Consider the following 20,795-nt stretch of genomic DNA (forward strand, 5'->3'; position numbering starts at 1 on the left):
ATGTCACGTCGTAATGTGCGCGCACCTCCATACATATTCATGGACTTGACAAGATTGACGAAACAGTCACCGTGACAAAAGTTACCAGCGCGCAGTGCGAAAGACATCATCAGCCTGTAAATTTCCCGCTGCTGGTCTAAAGCCACCTCTCCCTCTAAGGAGACGGTTTGGAACATATTCTACCATTCTGTTCCAATGCGGGTTGGTGAAATACACATGTGGCACAATTTCTATGAACTTAGACACATGCAGGTTTCCTCACGATGTTTTCACAAATAAAGCATACGAATATTCAGTGGTGCTTGCCTGGGTTTAAACCCGCAATCATCGGTTAAGATGCACGCGTTCTAACCACGGGGCTATCTCGGCTAAGACGATATAATTTAACTAAATCTACATAAACCAAAACTCTCATATAATTACTGTACAAATCATCAACGCTTGGAATGGTTTCAAGAATCCTAGCAACAATTCTCTATTTAATCGCAATTTCATGAATTAGAATCAAGAACCTTATCATTCAGTGAAAGCGATGCGATGTGATTTTTTTTATGATATACTCGTAATATTATAATCTTTTTTTCATTATATAAATATGAGTTATTAAAATTAATTAATAGTTACTGTTCAATCGAGTGAAATGGTGACCCATAATAGAAAAGTCCTGCTGTCAGCAGATGAGGAAATAGGGCAAAATTTTGATTAATTTATTATATTTTCTATTTGGACTCAAAGGTCGAAGAACAAATATGAACTTCATTGTGCTTGTTACACTAGCTCATTCACGCTTCAATCTGGAACACAACAATACTGACTATTTCTGCTTAGCGGTAGAACATTTGATGAGTGGTTTCTACCCCAAGTCGAGCCGAGATGGCCCAGTGGAACCTGTACACCTTAACTGATGAAATCGGGTTCAAACCCGGGCAAGCACGACTATATATATGTGCTTAACTTGTAAAAACATTTAAAGCCGTTACTTCTGTGCCTGCGAGCCGAGATGGCCCAGTGGTTAAAATATATCGACAATTCGAAAAATAACACCTCGTACATAAGTAGAACTAGAGAAAGAAACTCAGCGGGATTTTTTATTTTAATCAAGTATTGATTTATTGATGATTTCGGGTTCAAACCCGTGCAAGCACCACTGTATATACATGTGTTTAATTTGTGTTTATAATTAATCTCGTGCTCGGCGGTGAAGGAAAACATCGTGAGGAAACCCGTGGGTCAAATTTTATTGAAATTCTGCCACATGTGCATTCTACTAACTCGCATTGGAACAGCGTGAAAAATGTTCCAAAAACCCTTTCCTTAATGGGAGAGGAGGCTTTAGCCCAGCAGTGGGTAATTTACAGGCTGTTACTTTACTTTACCTATCACTATTGTGCAAATTTGGAAATTAAGTTGTTCCCGTTCTAAACGTTGGTGAACATATGATGTATAGGTTATTAGGATGTATAGGTATGAGCCCAAATTTTTATCAAATATAAATATGGGACAACATCAGATACATTACTCTGATTCCAATTCAAGTAGCTAAAGTACTTGTGTTATGGAAAATCAGAAGTAACGACGGTACCACAAACACCCAGACCCAAGACAACTTATAAAGCTAATGATAATCTACATTGACTCGGACCCTGGACCTCGGAGTCGCGTACCCATGAAAACCGGTGTACACACCACTCGATCACGGAGCTCGTCATCAAATGGACGTACAAAGCAACATCAAGAAAATAATTATTATAAGTAAAAGATAATGCGTAAATATACTTTCATTTAAACATAATGTATTAAGCATGTGCATTCCACCAACCCCCATTGGAACAGCGTGGAATATGTTCCAAACCCTCTCCTTAATGGGAGAGGAGGCCTTAACCCGGCAGTGGGTAATTTACAGACTGTTACTTTACTTTACTATCCCAAGTATATTGGATAAGAATCGCCGGACAATTATGGATGTACTGAGTACGTTTGCTGTATGCTACAAAATAGAAGTGAGTTTGAGGAATGTTAGATAGCTAGAACAGTGAATGAGAAAACTCCAGTCGATGTGATAAGCATGGCCATAGTTTGTGAGGCTTTTGTACTCCATTGAAATTTAATTACGATACATGAATCACTATACTTGGCATTTTTTCATTACCACACGAAATATATTTGAACGTTCTTCAAACTTTTCAATATACATTAAACGTTACTTTTAATGTACTTTGCGGGTTTAGATTTCATATTTCTCGAAGTTTCCACAAAGAAATACATTACAGCCGTGCAGGTACTTATTCGACCGTTGAGTTTAATTCCCACGCTTTTGCACTTAGCCAAAGGCGGAACTAAGTCTTAAACGATCTTAGGCACAGAAAACGGAGACATTTGAAAATGGTATCACACGATTTTCGTTTAATAATTCAATTATCGATCTATAAATAATATAAATTATTAATGCGAAGGTAGCTCTGTCTGTCTGGCTTTCACAACCCAAACAATGATCCGCATTTTACAAAATTTGTTGTGAAGCAAACTTCAACTCCAAGAAAGGAGATAGGCTATGGCTATTTTTTTGTATACATTAAATCATTACCTGACTGCGTACAGTATATATTTTATGTGAGTGTGAACTTACATATGGAATATAAGAAGTGGTGTATATTTTGTACAGTGCCATTGTACATGAATGAATGTATTTATCGTCAAGTAACTCCTGTGTTTGGTTTCCTCAAATATACTATAATCTACTAAATTATTGAGTTAAAGTGTTTGGTTGTTTGTTTATATGCCTATCCTATCGATTGAAAAATAAATTCATTTGCGATTGGAAAATTGTTACATATAATAGTATCATAGCTAAGGTGTGAAGCGGTAGAAGGCATGCAAAACCAAGCGAAACAACTTGTAATAAATATGACGAATATACGAATGTTATAAATTACTTTAAAGAATAAGCGTTGTGTCCCATAAAATCCTCTCTTTTACCTCTTCTTTTATTTCATTGTCTCTTTCTTTTATATATATACAGTTTTGAACAATTTTATTTTCTATTGTCTTAATTCACAAAGCTATTCCTATTATTGTAATTTTATTATTTACAAACATTGCAATATCAAATTTCTAATCAAAAAAACTGCTATCAGGGTGAGATGTCATTTTTTAATTTTTGTTTTGATGTTTTCCCTAATGTTGTATTACAATAATTTATTGGCTTTTGTTATGTTTTTAATACTCTTATTCCACCACGAATAATAAAAAAAAAAAACATTATTGTCAGTTGGGGTATTTCTACTTAATAGAAATATATGTACTTATTCACTAAAACCTTTTTGCTGGCATTAGAATAATAAGATATAATAACTTACGTTTAAATTACCAGCGGCGGGCCCAGCCTCGTAATGGCGGGCCCGCACTTCTTCCTTCTTTTTCTCTCTCCCTTTAAAACTGATTGCACCACCTGAAATCAAGATAATTCTTAATTAAAATAGATAAGAATTTGACAGCCTTGATAATTAAGGATAATCTTTTAACTAAAGGTTTTCGTCTAATGAATTCAAACTTAATTATACCGATGTTTAGGTGACGCATCACTTCTAAAAGAGGTTGTATATTAGTCTTTATATATTTTATTTCTTATGTCATTGTGCATTGAATAAATTTTTTATGTTCTATTTTTAAAATTCTTTTTATCTTCTTATATATTAATAGTGTACTCCAATATTTCTCCCGGTGATTGTGGGACGATGGTTGGACGTATATGATCAGTTACGTTCTTATTTTGAAGAGCTCAATCAACATATAACTGTAGACTATACATGTTGATATTATATTAAGAGATCTCGAGACGAGTCGTAAGATTAATGTTTAATAGAAAAGTAACCTAATAAGAATTTATAGAGTCGTTTTGACTCCACTGATATATTACCAAACTATATTCACAAAATATATTAACAACAATAATATAATTTGTCAGTCATGGCTTTTCTCACGTCTGTGCCTCATACCAAATTTAATTAAAATTCAATTTAATTCAATAAAAAATAATTAAATTCAATAAATTTCCTTTAAAATACACACGTGTTAGTATATTCTAATATAGATATAAAAATACATTTCTAAAACCGACGTAATATTTGCTCATTGTGTATACTCCTAAGTATACATAATGAGCCACAAAGTCTAGAAGCCAACATAAATAAACAAGCAATGAATTACTACATTCGGAAATTCATTATATTTGCTAGATCTTTTACGAGTTTCTGAACTCATAAGAGATTATTCGAAACGATAAAAAATCTATATATACTGAAGATATGTATTCTCAGTACTACATAAGTCTTATTAAGTAAATATTTATGATATGGTTTAATAGCTAGTAAGAGTTATTTGAAGATTGCAGCTTCCAACCACCTCATCGCTGATGGCCCAGTGGTTTGAGCGCGTACGTCATTGCCGATTGCGGCTTCAAGGCAAGACAAGGACCACTGAATTTTCATGTGCTTTGAATCTGGATCTCGGCGGTGAAGGTGAAGGAGAAACCTCCATGTGTCTAATTTCAACGAAATTCTGCTACGTGAATCCATCAACCCGCATTGGAGCAGCGAAGTGGAATATGCTCCTAACCTCAAAAGAAGACGAGGCCTTAACCAAGCAGTGATAAATATACAGGCTGTTACTATTACATCATGGTGTAGGAATACGTATGTGCCAGATCTGCTACTTTTGTTTGTCCGTCCGTATTGGATCGGCGTATTGATGTCACGTGATTCATTTCTCTTTTTTTATGGCATACGTGGCAAGCGAGCAGGAGTTTCACCTGATGGAAAGTGACTGACATGCCCATGGACATGTGCAACACCAGGGGGCTTGCAGGTGCGTTGCCGGACTTTAAGAAAGGAGTATGCTCTTTTCTTGAAGGTTCCCATGTCGTATCGGTTCGGACAAACCGCTGAAAGCTGATTCCACAAAGTGGTTGTGCGAGGCAGAAAAAATAAATAAATGTCTTTATAAATTGTCCTCAACATAAAATAAATACATTTTATTTCCCCACCATTTTATGATTTAAATTTTTGATCTTTCATTGCTTCGTTACCTTCTTGAAATTAGCTGTGGCGTTTTAACTTTATCAATTTTATAAGGACAATATTTTTAAAATATACACGTCCTATTTTCTACGTATCCTCTTTTAGACATAGCTGATATTCGAATAGTAAGTTGATATTTAATAAGACCCTGTGGGAATTCGAACGAAGCTAATAGAAAGTTTTCATTCAGATTACTAAGTATCAAAATGCTATACATATAAAGTATATTGATTTTTATTATTTGTAATACAACATTCCATTTTCAACCGACCTCAAAAACGAGGAGGTTATCAAATCGTCTGTATTTTTTTTTTGACACTGGCTCCAAATATAACAATAACTACGTTATATAATCGTAAATCGACTTTTAAGTAGTCTAATATTTATCATTTTATTTTACTTAGGAGGCCTTTAAAAATTATGTTGAATTCGCAATTATTTTTATTACTTTTTAGCGCATATTTATTTGTTTTATTATAGTGTTTTCTTTGAAGTCGGTTTTTCTTTTTGTTAAAATTTTTATTGATCTGTAGTGACAGTAAGACTATTAATTAATTTTTCGATCAGATAACTGGAACTTAATATCCTGTATTTACTTTTGTTCTTTAAGCAGAGTAAGCAGTCTTCATACCTCTGTCGATTAATATAAATAAATATTTCTTTTTTACAATTTGAGTGCAACGCTATAATAAGTAAAAATAAATTGGTAAAAAAGCATATCATTTGATACAAGACTTTATAGATGATAAAAAAGCGTGGAGTTAATACCTGTTGACTTCCAAGCAGGATATATTAATTTAAATAATTGTACTAACATGACTTTGTATTTTTTAAGTGTTGAAAAAGAGTAACTACTGAGTTTCTTGCTGGTTCTTCTCGGTAGAATCTACTTTCCGAACCGGTGGTAGCTTCACTTAATTGTAAAATGACGATTCATAAGTGCTTGTTAAAACCTAATTAAATAGAGTTTATTTTGATTATGATTTTTTTGTTATTTATTCACGTTAAGCTTTATATCGATTGTTTTTTCGATACAGTTTCTAAATTTGTTTGCACTAAAATCAATGGTAATGATGTTATCCTCATGACCCATTTAAGACATTTACTACTCAGGAGGTGTTATAGTGCCCAAGAACGTAGGTGTTTTTTTTTCTTTCAATCTGATAACACTGATATTTGACAAGCCCCAGTAGTATTCAGGCCCTTTGCGTACCAGGCACCAAAATATTATCACTGTCAATTTCTAAAATTCCGACTGCTCCTGAGAACTCTTGACCGATAATATGTCTCTACTGTACCAAGTGTTTGAACTCTAACGACCTTAGTATCTAAAGGCTTAAGCGAGCCATTAGACCAAAAAGGTACTTCGAGACTGTTTATGTACTAAACTATGCTGTAAATAACTAAAAGGGTGCACTGAAGTATATGTATATATGTATTTATATATATCTAGCATAATTACTAAGTTTATCTCTAAGAATTGCGAGTTCAGCTCGCTGACTATATATGTAATGTAGTCAGCTAACTGTGTTTCTTTTGTCGCCTATCTGCCCCCTCAGCTAGCAATATTTGGCATTAGGCCAATGGATGCATGTTCCATGATACAAGCGACAGCGGATTTTATCGTTTTTGATGTTTTAAATTTTTCTAAAGACAAGGTTTTTTTTGTATATATACTATACAAATCCAATAAATGTATTCAATTAATTTGATAAAGATATTACCCACTGACTTTCTTACACCGGTTCTACTCAGGTCAGGATGCTTCCTTTTTCGAATCGGTGGTTGTGTTGACTATCAAAAACTAAGTATAATGCTTTTATATTTAATAAAGGAATTTGAGTTTGAGTATACCATGGTGGCTACTTTTTATCTTACTCACATTAATGTCTAAATTTAAATCTTAGAGCTACACAGTGTTTTTTTTATTTCGATCATACTTGTATCAAAGTCTTAATATTTTGTATTAATTAAAACAACAAAACGATAATTTTTTTTTTTAAGAAGGATATATATCAAATTGTTAAACAAGATTGTAAATATATAACACGTCATATCATTGTACCATACAAAGACAAACTTACTTAAATATCGTACATGGCTTATCCTCAACGTACAGCGTACAATTTCGCGAACTGAAGGGTTAGAGAAAAGTTTTTTTGTAAGATTTCTGAACTTTTATATATCTACTAGTCGTCGCTGGCTTCGCTTGCATTTTAGGGGCCTCAGGTGTTGGGTATAATAAAATAACTTATGACTAATACTCAGAGGTTTTCAAGTTTCCTTTCCACCTTATGTCATTATTATCAATGGAAGAGTAACCGCCAGGCTTATCATATAAAAATGGCAGAATATGATACAGCACGAAAATAATCTTACGAAGTTTTCTTACCAAAAGGGACAAGACTGATTATGAACAGGAATTACGCATATAAGAACTCGATGGTGACTACTGTTAATTCCAGTCTGTTTCTAGTCATTAGGCATTTGAAGGTTTTATATTCGTTGGTTAAAAATTAAGAAGCTACTTGGTGGTAGGGCTTTGTGCCAAGCCCGTCTGGGTAGCTACCATCCACTCCGCCAAATAACAGTACTCAGTATTGTTGTGTTGCGGTTTGAAGGGTGAGTGAGCCAGTATAACTACAGGCACAAGGGACATAACATCTTAGTTCCCAAGGTTGGTGCCACATTGACGATGTAAGGAATAGTTTAGTTTTCTTACAGCGTCATTGTCTATGGGTGATGGTGAACACTTAACATCAGGTGGCCCATATGCTCGTCCGCCAACCTATACAATAAAAAAGCATTTACATAATTAGCTAGTGCGATTGGAAACAACATGTTCGGAACTAATCATAATCATTTTAATACTGGCAAAAATGCAGCCATCAATTGTATTGAAACTCAACTTCGCTTCTGAGCTTACCTACTTGTGTTTTCTATGTTACGAAAACTAAGTTATTACAGGGTTAAATTGAACGTAAACTACCGGGTTGGAATTTATATTCTACTTTATTTTATTTCTAAATACAGTCGATTCTCAAGTTTACACAATTAGATGAATGTTTTGTATGTTTATATTTGTAAATCAACGAATAGGAATTTTATATTATATATAATCCATTGTGTACTAAAATTAACTTTAATGTTTTTAAAATATGTTTTAAATTTTATATAGGCAATCTTAAATTAATAACTATATACTTATAAATTTACTTGGTAGGGCTTTGGGCAACCCCATCTGGGTAGGTACCACCCACTCATCAGTTTTTCTACCGCCAAATAACAGTACTCAGTATTGTTGTGTTCCGGTTGGAAGGGCGAGTGAGCCAGTGTAACTACAGGCAGGAGGGACACAACGTCTTAGTTCCCAAGGTTGGTGGCACATTGATGATGCAAGGAATATTTAATATTTCTTACAGCGTCATTGTCTATGGATGATGGTGACCACTTACCATCAGGTGACCCTAACCTATACCTTAAAAAAAAAACGCAAAATGTATGAATTCTTTTCCGTAGAATGTACTTTTTAAACCAGTGGATTTATATTTAATTTCACATTGTTATAAGACGATTTAAAAAATACTTTAACGAATCATCTTGAAGAAAGAATATCTTGATTTTAATACGGCGAAAATATATAAAGCAACCGACATATAGATACACTTATAGATCTTATAGGATACCAAATTATTCAAAATTTACATCATCAGTCATAAAGAAAAGAGAAAAACAACAATAATAACAAAACACAAATTTATTAAAGAATCGTTTCGAGTCATATAATTTCAAAGGCGTTTTTTCAACTTTATATAGTCAGTTTTTCAACTTAGCTAATTCTAAGATCTCCAGTTGAGTGCATCTGGCCTACGTCCAACGTCCAAGTGACACGGAGTCGTTCAGCTACTCTGCATTTTCATAGAAAATTGAGGCTGTCACGCGAAATGACTTGCATTTAGCGCGCTAAGCGCTTGATAGGACACCGCTCCGACACGGATATTAAAGATTTGAAAGAATTTGATCATGACAGACTTTTGGACACGCTAAAAAGTAAACTGCTTTAAAGAGCTTGAGATCTTTGTTATATCGTTAAAAAAAGTGTGTTGTAATTCATTTGTTTTTAAATATTTTTTGAATATAGAACGATTATTTTAATCACCGGTATTTTAACAGCATTGATTATATATATGATTATATTTGATACCTACTGTGTAAAAAAAGTAAAGTAACAGCCTATAAAAATTTCCTACTGTTGGGACAAGGCCTCCTCTTCCATTAAAAAGAGGGTTTGGAACATATTCCACCACCACCATGCTGTTCCAATTCGGGTTGGTGGAATGCGTATGTGGCAGAATTTCGATGAAATTAGATACATGCAAGTTTCGACGATGTTTTCCTTCACCGCCGAGCACGAGATGAATTATAAACACAAATTAAGCACACAAATTTATAGTGGTGCTTGCCTGGATTTGGACCCGCAATCATCGGTTAAGATGCACGCGTTCTAACCACTGGGCCATCTAAGCTCGATACTGATATGTGAAGACAAAGGTGATGACATATCAGAAGCGAATAAAATACCCGATACAGCGAAATGACTCGTATTGGTAACACTCTTTTGTTTAATATTCTAGACAGCAATTGATTTAATTAATTGAGACGAGAATACTAACGACAGATACCACCTTAGTAACATCTTAAAATTCGAGTACGGTAATCATCAGGTATCTTATATACGACGCGTCTGCAAGACCGTCTGTATAGGTACCACCAACTCATCAGTTATTCTACCGCCAAACAATAGTAATTAGTATTGTTGTGTTCCGCTTTGAAGGGTGAGTGAGCCAGTGTGACTACACGAACAAGGGACGTAACATCTTAGTTGCCAAGGTTGGTGGCGCATGTGCGATGAAAGGAATGGTCAATGTTTCTTAAAACGCCATTGTGTATGGGTGTTGGTGACTGCTTATCATCAGGTGGCCCATATGCTCGTCCGCCAAGCAATAGCATAAAAATATTTATATAAAATGTATTTTCTTTTATAAGTCTGTTGTTTAAATATTTCATAACCCTGTAATCGGATCATACGTTCACACAACAAACAAATACATGATTATTCTGAGCTGCGACGAAGTCGAAAAAGAGAAAACTCCTCAAGAGATTCTTAAGTAAAGCTCAAATCGTACGATAAGTGTTTCAATTTATTTTATACGTAGAACATTTTCAATGTGAACTCGCTGTGGAGTTTTAGCAGAAATACACTGAATTTTTCGTATCCAACGGACTTATCCTGCTTCAGTGAGGCTATTCTCTAAGAACAAAGAGACTCGTCGGTAAATTTGAACGTGAAATTTAAAAAACGAACTCTATTGACGTACGACATTGGACTCGTTAAGTACAGCAATTATGGGATAATAGCGTTTGAAAAGTGTAGTTGAGGTAAATATAGTACGTTACGAATTGTTACTTATTAATGGCCTCGAACTATTTGGCTTAGTATGTTCTTTTCAAAAAGTCTATTTAGTAAATGACTAGTCCACTGGGTTGATGAAGTTATTTTTTCGTCTTTATTTTTTCTTTTACTTATAAAGACAATTTCAATTTCAAGGGGGGGGGGGTATTGGAAAAGTAATTCTGTATGTATTTTAAACACTATGAAGTCATTTTATAAAATTATAATGTTGATATAAGATTTTCAAAATATGAGAAATTAAAAAAAAAACTGAAAGTTGGCTCATAGATGCCAAAAGTAAAATCTACATTTTACTTTTAGCACACTTCTCAAAATGGGTTTATAATAAAAAACTTTACTTTAATGACTGTATAACATCTCTTCAGCGTTACACAGACTTACTTATGATTAATATTACGTATAAATACTTTATACATAGACCAAAACACCAACAAAACTACGATAGAATAGAGGTCAAGGAAAATAAATACTTACATCTTTATATGAAGGAGCTGAATTATCGAAATATCAAGTATTATCGAAACCACCTTATTTTTTCTTACTTTATTATTTCTTGATTTATATAAAAGTATTTTCTCGCGAGGAATTGAATTTATGACCGTGAATGTATGAATTAACGTCCAGAAACGAAGCATTGAGTCCAGATTCCAGGTTTACTGTTCACTGGTTACTTGAAGCTATATCGCTCTATATACTTTAAGTTTTATGACTATTATTGTATTTACTGAGACTTCCCTTGGCAAAAAAGCACGGGTGCATTTTATTAATGAAGAAAATCAATATAATTTATACCCTATAGCTATCACTCAAAAATAAAGCTAATTCCTACATTATCCCCGAGATTAGCCCTATATAAAAACCAATGAATTGAAACTCGTTATACTATTAGAATATATAATAGTTATAATTGGGTATATGTAGTATCTATCTATCGTATATAATAATAAATTAAATTATAATACAAAATTAAAATAAAGTTCTTCTTCTTTATATTAAAACAAAGATCGTCAATAACTCGAGCTGCTTTGTTTAGGACATGACACTAAAAATCTAACAACAAATGACAGTCTGACGCACATAAAAAATAAAAATATTCTACTTAATTTACAAAAAACAAAACAAAAAAGGAAAGAAAATAAAAAAACAAAAAGATTTGGTAAGCAATGATAATCGAGTTCCATTTTCAAGTTGGCTTCCAAAAACCCAACGCTGACTTTCAACGGACTTTTTGTAGCTGTGACGAATCTAATAAAGTATTCGATGAACACTTAGCCTTATCAGTTACGTGTTTTATTTTTCCAGCGCGCTATTAAATGGAGCTAGACAGGAACAATAATATAGTTGCCAGACCTTTTCAGATTAAATAAATCATCCCTCGCGTCAAAGGGTTCGATGGTTTGAGCCCTTTTAAGCACTTCAAACTTGAGATAAGCGAGCCTTGGGATTCAAGTACCTTTGGTAATAAAAATTTCTACCAATAGTAAACACTAGAGTTCGTATATACGCAAGAAGTAAGGGAATATTCATTCCGGCCTACTTTGTCGTAAAAATATTTGAAAATTTGATTATTGGATCACTATTATTTTGTCCCGCTTTCAAGTGTGTGTAGTGTGTAAAAGAAATGGGTTAGTGTGCGTGATGAATTGAATTGGCACGGCTGACCTGAGACGTGGGGTCATACAATTTGATTTAGGCGTGTATTACTATAAATGACGCGCTACGGCTTATTTATGACTGATTGTCACTGATTTTTTTATAAACAGCAGATCCAAGGTATTTCGAGTAAAAAGGTCAGGTCTACCGTCTAAGAGTAATAACAGATTTGTAGGTTACTAACGATGTAGGGAATGATTGGGGAAAAATTAATGTTTCTTATAGCGCCACTGTCAATTATTTACAGCTATTAGATCTATCTTATTCCTAAAGCATCCTAGCAGATTCTGATAATCTGATATTTGATAGAATACTCTGAACTAATCCAACATCGAACAAACATACTTTTAAATTAGTTAAGTGTAACTTATTCCGAGTCTTGTCATGTTCCATCAACATACGATATAGATCTTTAATACTGCCACACTTATCACAATGAGGGGAATCTTTTTTTTTTATAAGGAACCAAAAATTTTTCGATGGAATATATCCAGACCTATATTGAAAGACTTAATATATTAGAAAAATATGCCAAATTAAACAGAAATCACAGCATGCATAAGTCGTCGTAAGCCTTCTAGCTAATAGTCTCGGAGAATCGAGCCATGCCATTGTAAAATTTGACGAAGCGGAATTACGTCTCATTAGTTTTTTCTGCATATTTAAATACATATAATGTTTATTTAGGCTAATATTTTAATATTTATTACTGGGGCCCCGGACTTTATTATGACCAAATCACATGAAATCATTATAATTGTAGCCTTTATCATTTTGATATATATAATTCATCCAGATCCGTCCAGTAATTTTACAAACATATACATCCACCCTCTTTATCCCATCCCTCATCAGGTTTTTATTTAGACTATTAATTAAAAGCTATTAGAATTCTGTATACGGTTCCTTCCCTAATGTGATCAGCCCATTAATGTTATAAAGAAATATTTCTCACAGTACCAAAATCAGTAGCAGTGTGGACCTTCAATCAGAAGACCCAAGTAACTGCCTATAATATATAAAAAAACCACTAACATACTTCAGATATATTAAATATACTGTGGTTCTTTAGTTAATTATAGTGACTCAATTATTTTATTGTAAGATATTTCGTCGTAATGTTGTCTTAAATTTTCGCGATTATTACACATTTAAATAAAACTAGTTATAGCACTTTAAAGCGTTCGTGGTCACGGGTAGACTGTCTACAATGTTGTCTTAAATTTTCGCGATTATTACACATTTAAATAAAACTAGTTATAGCACTTTAAAGCGTTCGTGGTCACGGGTAGACTGTCTACAATGTTGTCTTAAATTTTCGCGATTATTACACATTTAAATAAATCTAGTTATAGCACTTTAAAGCGTTCGTGGTCACGGGTAGACTGTCTACCCGTGACCACGAACGCTGTAAAGTGCTCGGGATGTCCAAAATAATTAATATACGCGATTAAAATCCGTAATAACTAGTGTTATATAAATATTTAGTCGTGTCAAGATAATTTCATTACAATGATATCTCCTTATCCTTCATTGTTTTTATTTCTTTATGTATAATTTGGTTAATTTCTTATATGTATAATTTAGCGTTAAGAAATCATTAATGGAAGTGCACACTGGTTTGTTGTGGCACAGGCTTTAGCTTAACACAAGAACCATCATTTTTATCTTTAAATATTATTATTATTATATCTACAAAATAATGTCATGAAATCAAATTCGTTTTAAATTAGACAAATAAAAGTCTTGAATAATTTGTCGTGTTTATTTTAATTTAATGTTCAATTGTTTTGAAAACAAGCGGAATAAGAAATGAAAATCTTAAGCATACCTTTTGCGTGAAACGTTTTATGGATCTTAAAAGGGAAATAAAAAGGCTATTTCAAAGGAATATTCCTCCGGTATAAATCTAAGAAGATTACTTCGGTTTAAGATTATCAATAAACTATATCGAGCCGGGGCTTGCTGCACTTTATATGTAAGTTTTGTTGGTCTATAAATTTGTATCTTATATATGAAGTTGTGTTGGTGAACTTGTATATTTACGGGCGGTACTCTTGCATTAGTTATTTTACCTTCATATATCAATACACTACATAGCTTACGCCTTGAGGCTTTATGGATATAAGTGAAGAAAAAAGAAAATTTGATTGTTTGGGTTCCTTTTTTCTAGGTTGTGACAGAAAAGTTTTGAAAAAATATATTGATTTTGTTTTTTTAATTACATTAGAGTATTAAGTAACACAATACAAAAAGAGCCTTTAACACATATTTTGAAATGTTTTTAAACGATTTTTTCATTCTGTGCGGTCTCATCCCGTCTTGATTTATGCTAAACGGACCTGTGACATGTTACTCCCCAGTTACAAGGCCCATGAGGTCTGAGGTTTCTCGCTGCCTATTTATTGGTAACGCCCAATCGAGCAAAATCAGCCACATGTATCCATCTTCTAATTTTAATAGAGCTAGATGAAAATGAGACGTAATTATAAATTTAAACTAGCGACTCGCCCCGGCTTCGCACGGGTGTAATTCTGATACTAAATACAATATAGACTTTATTTATTTATGGCAACACATTAGAAACTTCTAAAATTATCAGTTCTTTACTATGTTGTTCATGTATTATATATAAAAACCTTCCCCTCGAATCACTCTATCCATTAAAAAAACCGCATCAAAATTCTTAGATTCCTTAAAATTAAATATATATTCGGAACAATATAATAACTTGAATTTATTTTATTTACCTATATTATTTCAACATTAAATGTATCCTTTGAATCCCGAATTTAATTATATATATGTATGTGTGTGTGTGTGTATGGAATCATGACATTAAATTGAAAATGAAATTATATGTGTACGAATGGAGTCTTTTAAGAGTTATTTGTCACGGAAAAACTTCATTTTGGATAACCGCCAGTGGTATGTACAACCATTTTAAATGACCATTTAAAGTGTAATAGAAGCATTTATTACCAATTAGATGGAACTGATTTATGCTAATTTATAGAGTCATTTCATTTATAGAGTCAGTTCATTTGAGATTTTTTTATAAACATTAGTTAATGATCGCAGTTGTTGGTTAGCGGAAGGCTAGTATTACATATGGACTATTACTACAGGCTTACATTGATAATGTTTTGTTTCATTACCAACAAGCATGAGATGTAAGATGTGAACTTATTCTCCTACTAAAACCGGAACACTTTTTTAATGTTTGGTAACTAGTGTCTAAAAATTTAAGCCATGTCTATAAAATCTTAAAGCACTTTTTTGACTCATTTATTTATGTAGGATTATGGTCATGAAAATTATGCGTTAGAAATAACGTATATAACGATTCAATTTAAACGAAAAACATTCCAGAATATTGTACATAGGTGCGTTACTTTTACTAATATCACGTTTCAGATTCACGCGAACAGGATCGTTTGAAGGGACAACTGTCACAATCTTTTAATTCTTTTCAAGGAAAGAGAAAGAGCCACATAGTTTGGACCTTTTAAACGAGACCGTTGGTTTATGAAACTTTGATAATTATTACTATAATAATATACTTTATCTATAATTTGTTACTGAAAAAAAAAACAAAGAAAAATATAAATTAAAAACAACGAATAATAGCCCTAATAGTCGTTGTAGTACAAAGATATGTACGAACATATTTATAAATATTAGATTTATATTTTGTTTAAATATATATTATCTGTGTAATTATGCATCTGTCATCACGAGTGACAGACATCGCAAAATGCGCGGCAAAAGAGAATACATAAAAATGGCCGCGCGGTGATGACGGTGTTTGTGCTCAGCGAGGTAACATTTAAATTGAATATATATTTAATCTAATTAGTAAATCGACCTTACATTTCAACATTACAGTCTTTGTAATTTATTGCCTAAGATCCATGAACCCTGTACCAGAAGCTCCTATCGATAACGAGCCTGCCATTGATATATTGCAGTCGCCGTCATGTATGTGTGTTAAAATATACTTTAATAACCTCTTGTTAGCAAATGGTAATTTATCAAGTAATTCATCCGTTCTATCAGCATTTTGACGTCACAAGATAATTCAAGCTGCCCGTTGTTATCTCTAAGAAAATGAGCGTGAAATTGTATAAATTAAATTCCAACTAGTTTAAATCTGTACAAACGAGTTTGCCTGACAGCGGTATAATTAGATTTTTTTTCTTTAAGCGACTTATCTAAACGAATAAGGACAAGAGGACCGTGAAACGCCAGCAAGATAAGGTATCGGTTTGGAAGCATTGTCATTTGGCGTCCTATAAATAGTCTCCACATCGAATTTCAAAAAAAAAAAACGGGATTTCGCTTGGATCCATTGTCGTTTGCCCCTTATAAATAGTATCACCACAGTGTATTAAACTTGAGGACAATATCTTTTGCAAGAATAAAATTGATTAATGATTTGTAAGATTTTTATTTTAAGACATTTCTAAAAATACATGGCATAACTAAGTATTCGAAATTCAAATGCTTACAAAGAACAGACAGTGAAAAATTTAATACAGATGTAAAATAAACAATTAAGAAATCTTTATCACTTATTTATTTATTTTCAATCTTAATTCTAGAAGAATTAACAAAAGCATAACGGATTTTATTTTTCGTATAAGTAGGCGTATATGTTAATAGTCACTAGTAGACATAGGCGTAGTACTGCAAGAAATATTGATCATTCCCCATACAACCAATGCATGACACTCACCCATCCAACCAGAACACAAAATACAAAGTATTGCTGTTTTGCGAAATATATGATTACTAGTAGTCACCCGCGGCTTTGCTTGCGATTTAATGTATTAGTTTTCATGTGTCACGCAAAAAAGTAGCCTATGACCTTGATTGGAGTTCAAGGTTGCTTCATAACAAATTTCATCAAATTCGGTTCAGAGGTTTCATCGTGAAAGAGCGACAGAGAGACAGACAAACAAAGATACTTTCACATTTAGAATATTAATATAGATTGGACTTGCACTAAATCATACTACCTACTACTATTAGTTATTACTTAGGTACTAAAATTTATTTGGTATTTCCCAACAGAATTTACTTTTATAACCCTCGATAATTTTCATTAATTCTAAATCAACCATTTTAATACGTCAGTGTGACAATCATTGAACAAAAAACGTCCAAACTGACAAATAATCGTGTTAATTAATTTAACTTTGCCTTTTGATACTGTTAATTGTAAAAAGAGAAGGGTTTCATGTGTGTAATATGAAGTTCGTATTCGTTTCGTGTACAAGACATACATTTAATTGTATGAAATTGGGGATGGATTATATTTGAGTAGTAAAATATACCTCCCCACATATACGATTACATGAGGAAGATAAGATCAACGTCAGATACTCTTCCAGGTTATATATACACACATACATAATTGTATTTAACTAACATGACTTTGTTTTTTTTTTTAATGTTGAAAATGAGTTACTGATTTTCTCGGTCGAATCTACATTCCGAATAGGTAGTTTCACTTAATATAGTTGTTAAATGACTCAATGATTCCAAAGTGCTTGTAAAATACTACTTGAATAGAGTATATTGTAATTTTTGATTTTTTTATGTCCTCGGACATGCCATAGCATGGACAATATAGCGTAATCAGATTTCCTCAGTCTTTTCTTTCTTAATTCCTATTATCTTTACGATAAGCCTAATTGAACGATTTCGCTTTGAATGGTATTCCCGAAAATTACCTGTAAAGTGGTAATAATTACAAATTACTCTTAAGTGCGTAATAAAGGTCGTTATTTTTGGGTTTAATTGTGAGATTATATTATAATTTGTAATTTTAGCATACCTATCTTTTATACTTAAATTTCCGTTAAAAGATCGTTCCGGGTATTTTCGACTTTATATATAATCCTTAGATAAGAGTCTAATGGGATAAGATATATTCTGAGCTCTCTGAAATAATTGAGTTGTATGACCTTTACTGATTTTTTTTTTATTATTATTACCTCGTTAATCTGTTGATTTTCTTGTAAAAATATATTTCCCGAACATCAAGGTTTTAATCCTTGGGAAGGGAAATTTTTCTGTTAAGACATTCTATGTAACAGACCGAATTTAAAGGAAACATGGAAATTCTTACAGAAATTCATAATGCATTGAAAAATGGAGCTATGGGTTCAGTCCAAGAGCTCATTTATGTTAAGAGAAAATTGTAATACAAATAGCCATTGGCAGTCGGAAATAAGATAAACATATAAGAACAACCTATTACCTATTTCATGCGATTTGCTAATAACTCAGCATTGCATTACTAAGAGTTTATGATACAACACTACAGTGCATGGCACTTAGCCACTTATTTCCATTTTAAGTTTACTTCCAAAATTCCGATGGTTTAGTCAACGTTCAAAACTCCATTGTTTCGTAAACCCACAGTGAATATCATAGATTAATCAAGCCTACGACCAATGGTATCGCGTCGATTTGCTGTCAAATGCTGTTTATTTGGCTTTTATCCTGTTATGATCGGAATAGAGTAAAGATAGATATACAGTATTGATAAGTAGTTGTATATTACATGAGCTAAGGTTAGTGAGAGATATAGATATTTTTGGATAGATTAATTAATTAAGTGTTTTATAGGTGTAGTTAAATGTATACATACTCGTATATACTTATTATTACGTCTGCATGGTTTTGTTTACTTTACAATCTACTTCAAAATATTATTAAGCAATGTAAATATAATTTTACAAATATAATAATTCTTAATATAAGTTGTTCGCGCCTAAGATTTTTATTTTAAAAATATATTTTGTGTATACATCTAAATTAATTTAATTATAATAAACATTATTTCATCATATATAAAACCTTCTTTTACAATATTTAAAAAGAAAAAAAGTAATTTGTAAAATCGAGTTTTCTGTGAACTTCTTTTGTTTTTTTTTTTCGTCACTTACCTACTAACTATTATAACAACGTAACAATGTAGAATTAGATTGCAAGAATTATTAATATAAACTAGTTTTAATACAATTTTTTTGTTTAATTGAGTTCGAATTATTTGAGTTCCGACTCCAGTGTCTAACTAATAGACATAAGTTAATATATTTAGGGGTGATAAGATATCCATTGTTCAAAAGCGTTTATTGTTAACATGTAACTGAATTTCTGGAGATATATTTGAGCCAATTTTAACACAATGTTGTAAAGTTATGGCTTAAGTTTCTAGACGTGTTTGTTGGCTCAAATTCATTTGTAAAATAGAGTAGGTTCTGGTGAAATTTAACCACGTAAATAGTTTAAGACATAATTAATCATTCATTTAATACATTCCAACATAAATATATCTCCGAGATGGCCCAGTAGTTAGATAGCGTGCATCTTAAATGATGATTACGGGTTCAAACCTCGGCAAGCACCACTGAATATTCATATGCTTAATTAGTGTTTATAATTCATCTCGTGCTCAGTGGTGAAGAAAAACATCATAAGGAAACCTGCATGTGTCTAACTTCTTATAATTTATGCCACATGTGTATTCCACCAACTCGCATTGGAACAGCGTGATGGCACATATTGCAAACCTGCTCCTAAAAGGGAGAGGAGGTCTTAGCCCAGCTGTGGGAAATTTACAGGCTGTTGTTGTTGTAAATATATATTTAGATGTCAATGAGAACCATTAAAGAAAGAGTCAATATGTATTTTACGCTAAGGAATAAACTCTGTGAATAATGTTCCTTTGAAACATAATCTATTTACGCTCAGACTTCAATTGAAAATATAAAGATCGCGAGATTTTCAAAGCAATCAAATATTAACATTGAAACTGTGTTTTATTTATCTGTATTTCAGTTTGGTTTGCGTATAAGTTATAATCATAAAATATTGTGAAAGAAGTTATTACATTTCACAATTATATGTGTATAGCTTAGAAATAAAACATTTTTACATCAAACACATACAATCAAAGGAGCTGAGATGGCCCAGTGGTTAGAACGCGTGCATCTTGACTGATAATTTTCGGTTCAAGCCCAGGTAAGCACCAATATATATATGTGCTCGGCGGTGAATAAAAACATCGTGAGGAAACCTACATGTGTCTAATTTCCTCGAAATTCTGCCACATGTGCATTCCACCAACCCACATTGGAACAGCCTGGTGGAATATGTTTCAAAACCCTGTCCTTAATAGGAAAATAGGCCTTACCCCACCAGTGGGAAATTTACAGGCTGTTACTGTACTTTTTTTACTTTACATACATAATGTTATACATATATTAATTAATATGATAAACGCGAATTAAAAATTACTGTCTTGTTGGTGTAGTGGTAAAGCAACAGCTCAGGTCCTAGATTACAAGCCCAGGTCGAGACGATTAAAAATGTTTTGAGTCTTTCTAACGAAAAATTTACAGTTTAGTACGGAGTCAATTAATTAGAAGGGCCATGAACCAAGTAAATTCGTTAGTCGTGTCATATTTGCGGTCCCATCTATATATATATATATAAATGAATTGTTGTGCGTTAGTCTCGCTAAAACTCCAGAACGGCTGGACCGATTTGGCTAATTTTGGTCTTGAATTATTGGTGGA

The 20,795-nt window shown here is 32.7% G+C and overlaps 1 protein-coding gene and 1 long non-coding RNA gene across 3 annotated transcripts in view; one reads left to right on the forward strand and one right to left on the reverse strand.

The window, feature by feature from the left end:
* Nucleotides 1-20,795, reverse strand: part of LOC124534091 (RING finger protein nhl-1) — a 121,868-nt gene that overhangs the window by 70,322 nt on the left and 30,751 nt on the right. For both annotated transcript variants that reach the window (XM_047109758.1, XM_047109761.1), the window contains exon 3: nucleotides 3,357-3,448. The gene's annotated coding sequence lies outside the window, so the exon portion shown is untranslated. The remainder of the gene's footprint in view (nucleotides 1-3,356; nucleotides 3,449-20,795) is intronic.
* LOC124534092 lies at nucleotides 15,946-16,640 on the forward strand. The gene is made up of 2 exons (XR_006966719.1): nucleotides 15,946-16,023; nucleotides 16,408-16,640. It is a non-coding gene; the product is annotated as an uncharacterized LOC124534092 (long non-coding RNA).

This window comes from Vanessa cardui, chromosome 12 (assembly GCF_905220365.1).
Source record: "Vanessa cardui chromosome 12, ilVanCard2.1, whole genome shotgun sequence".
Classification (NCBI taxonomy): Eukaryota; Metazoa; Arthropoda; class Insecta; order Lepidoptera; family Nymphalidae; genus Vanessa; species Vanessa cardui.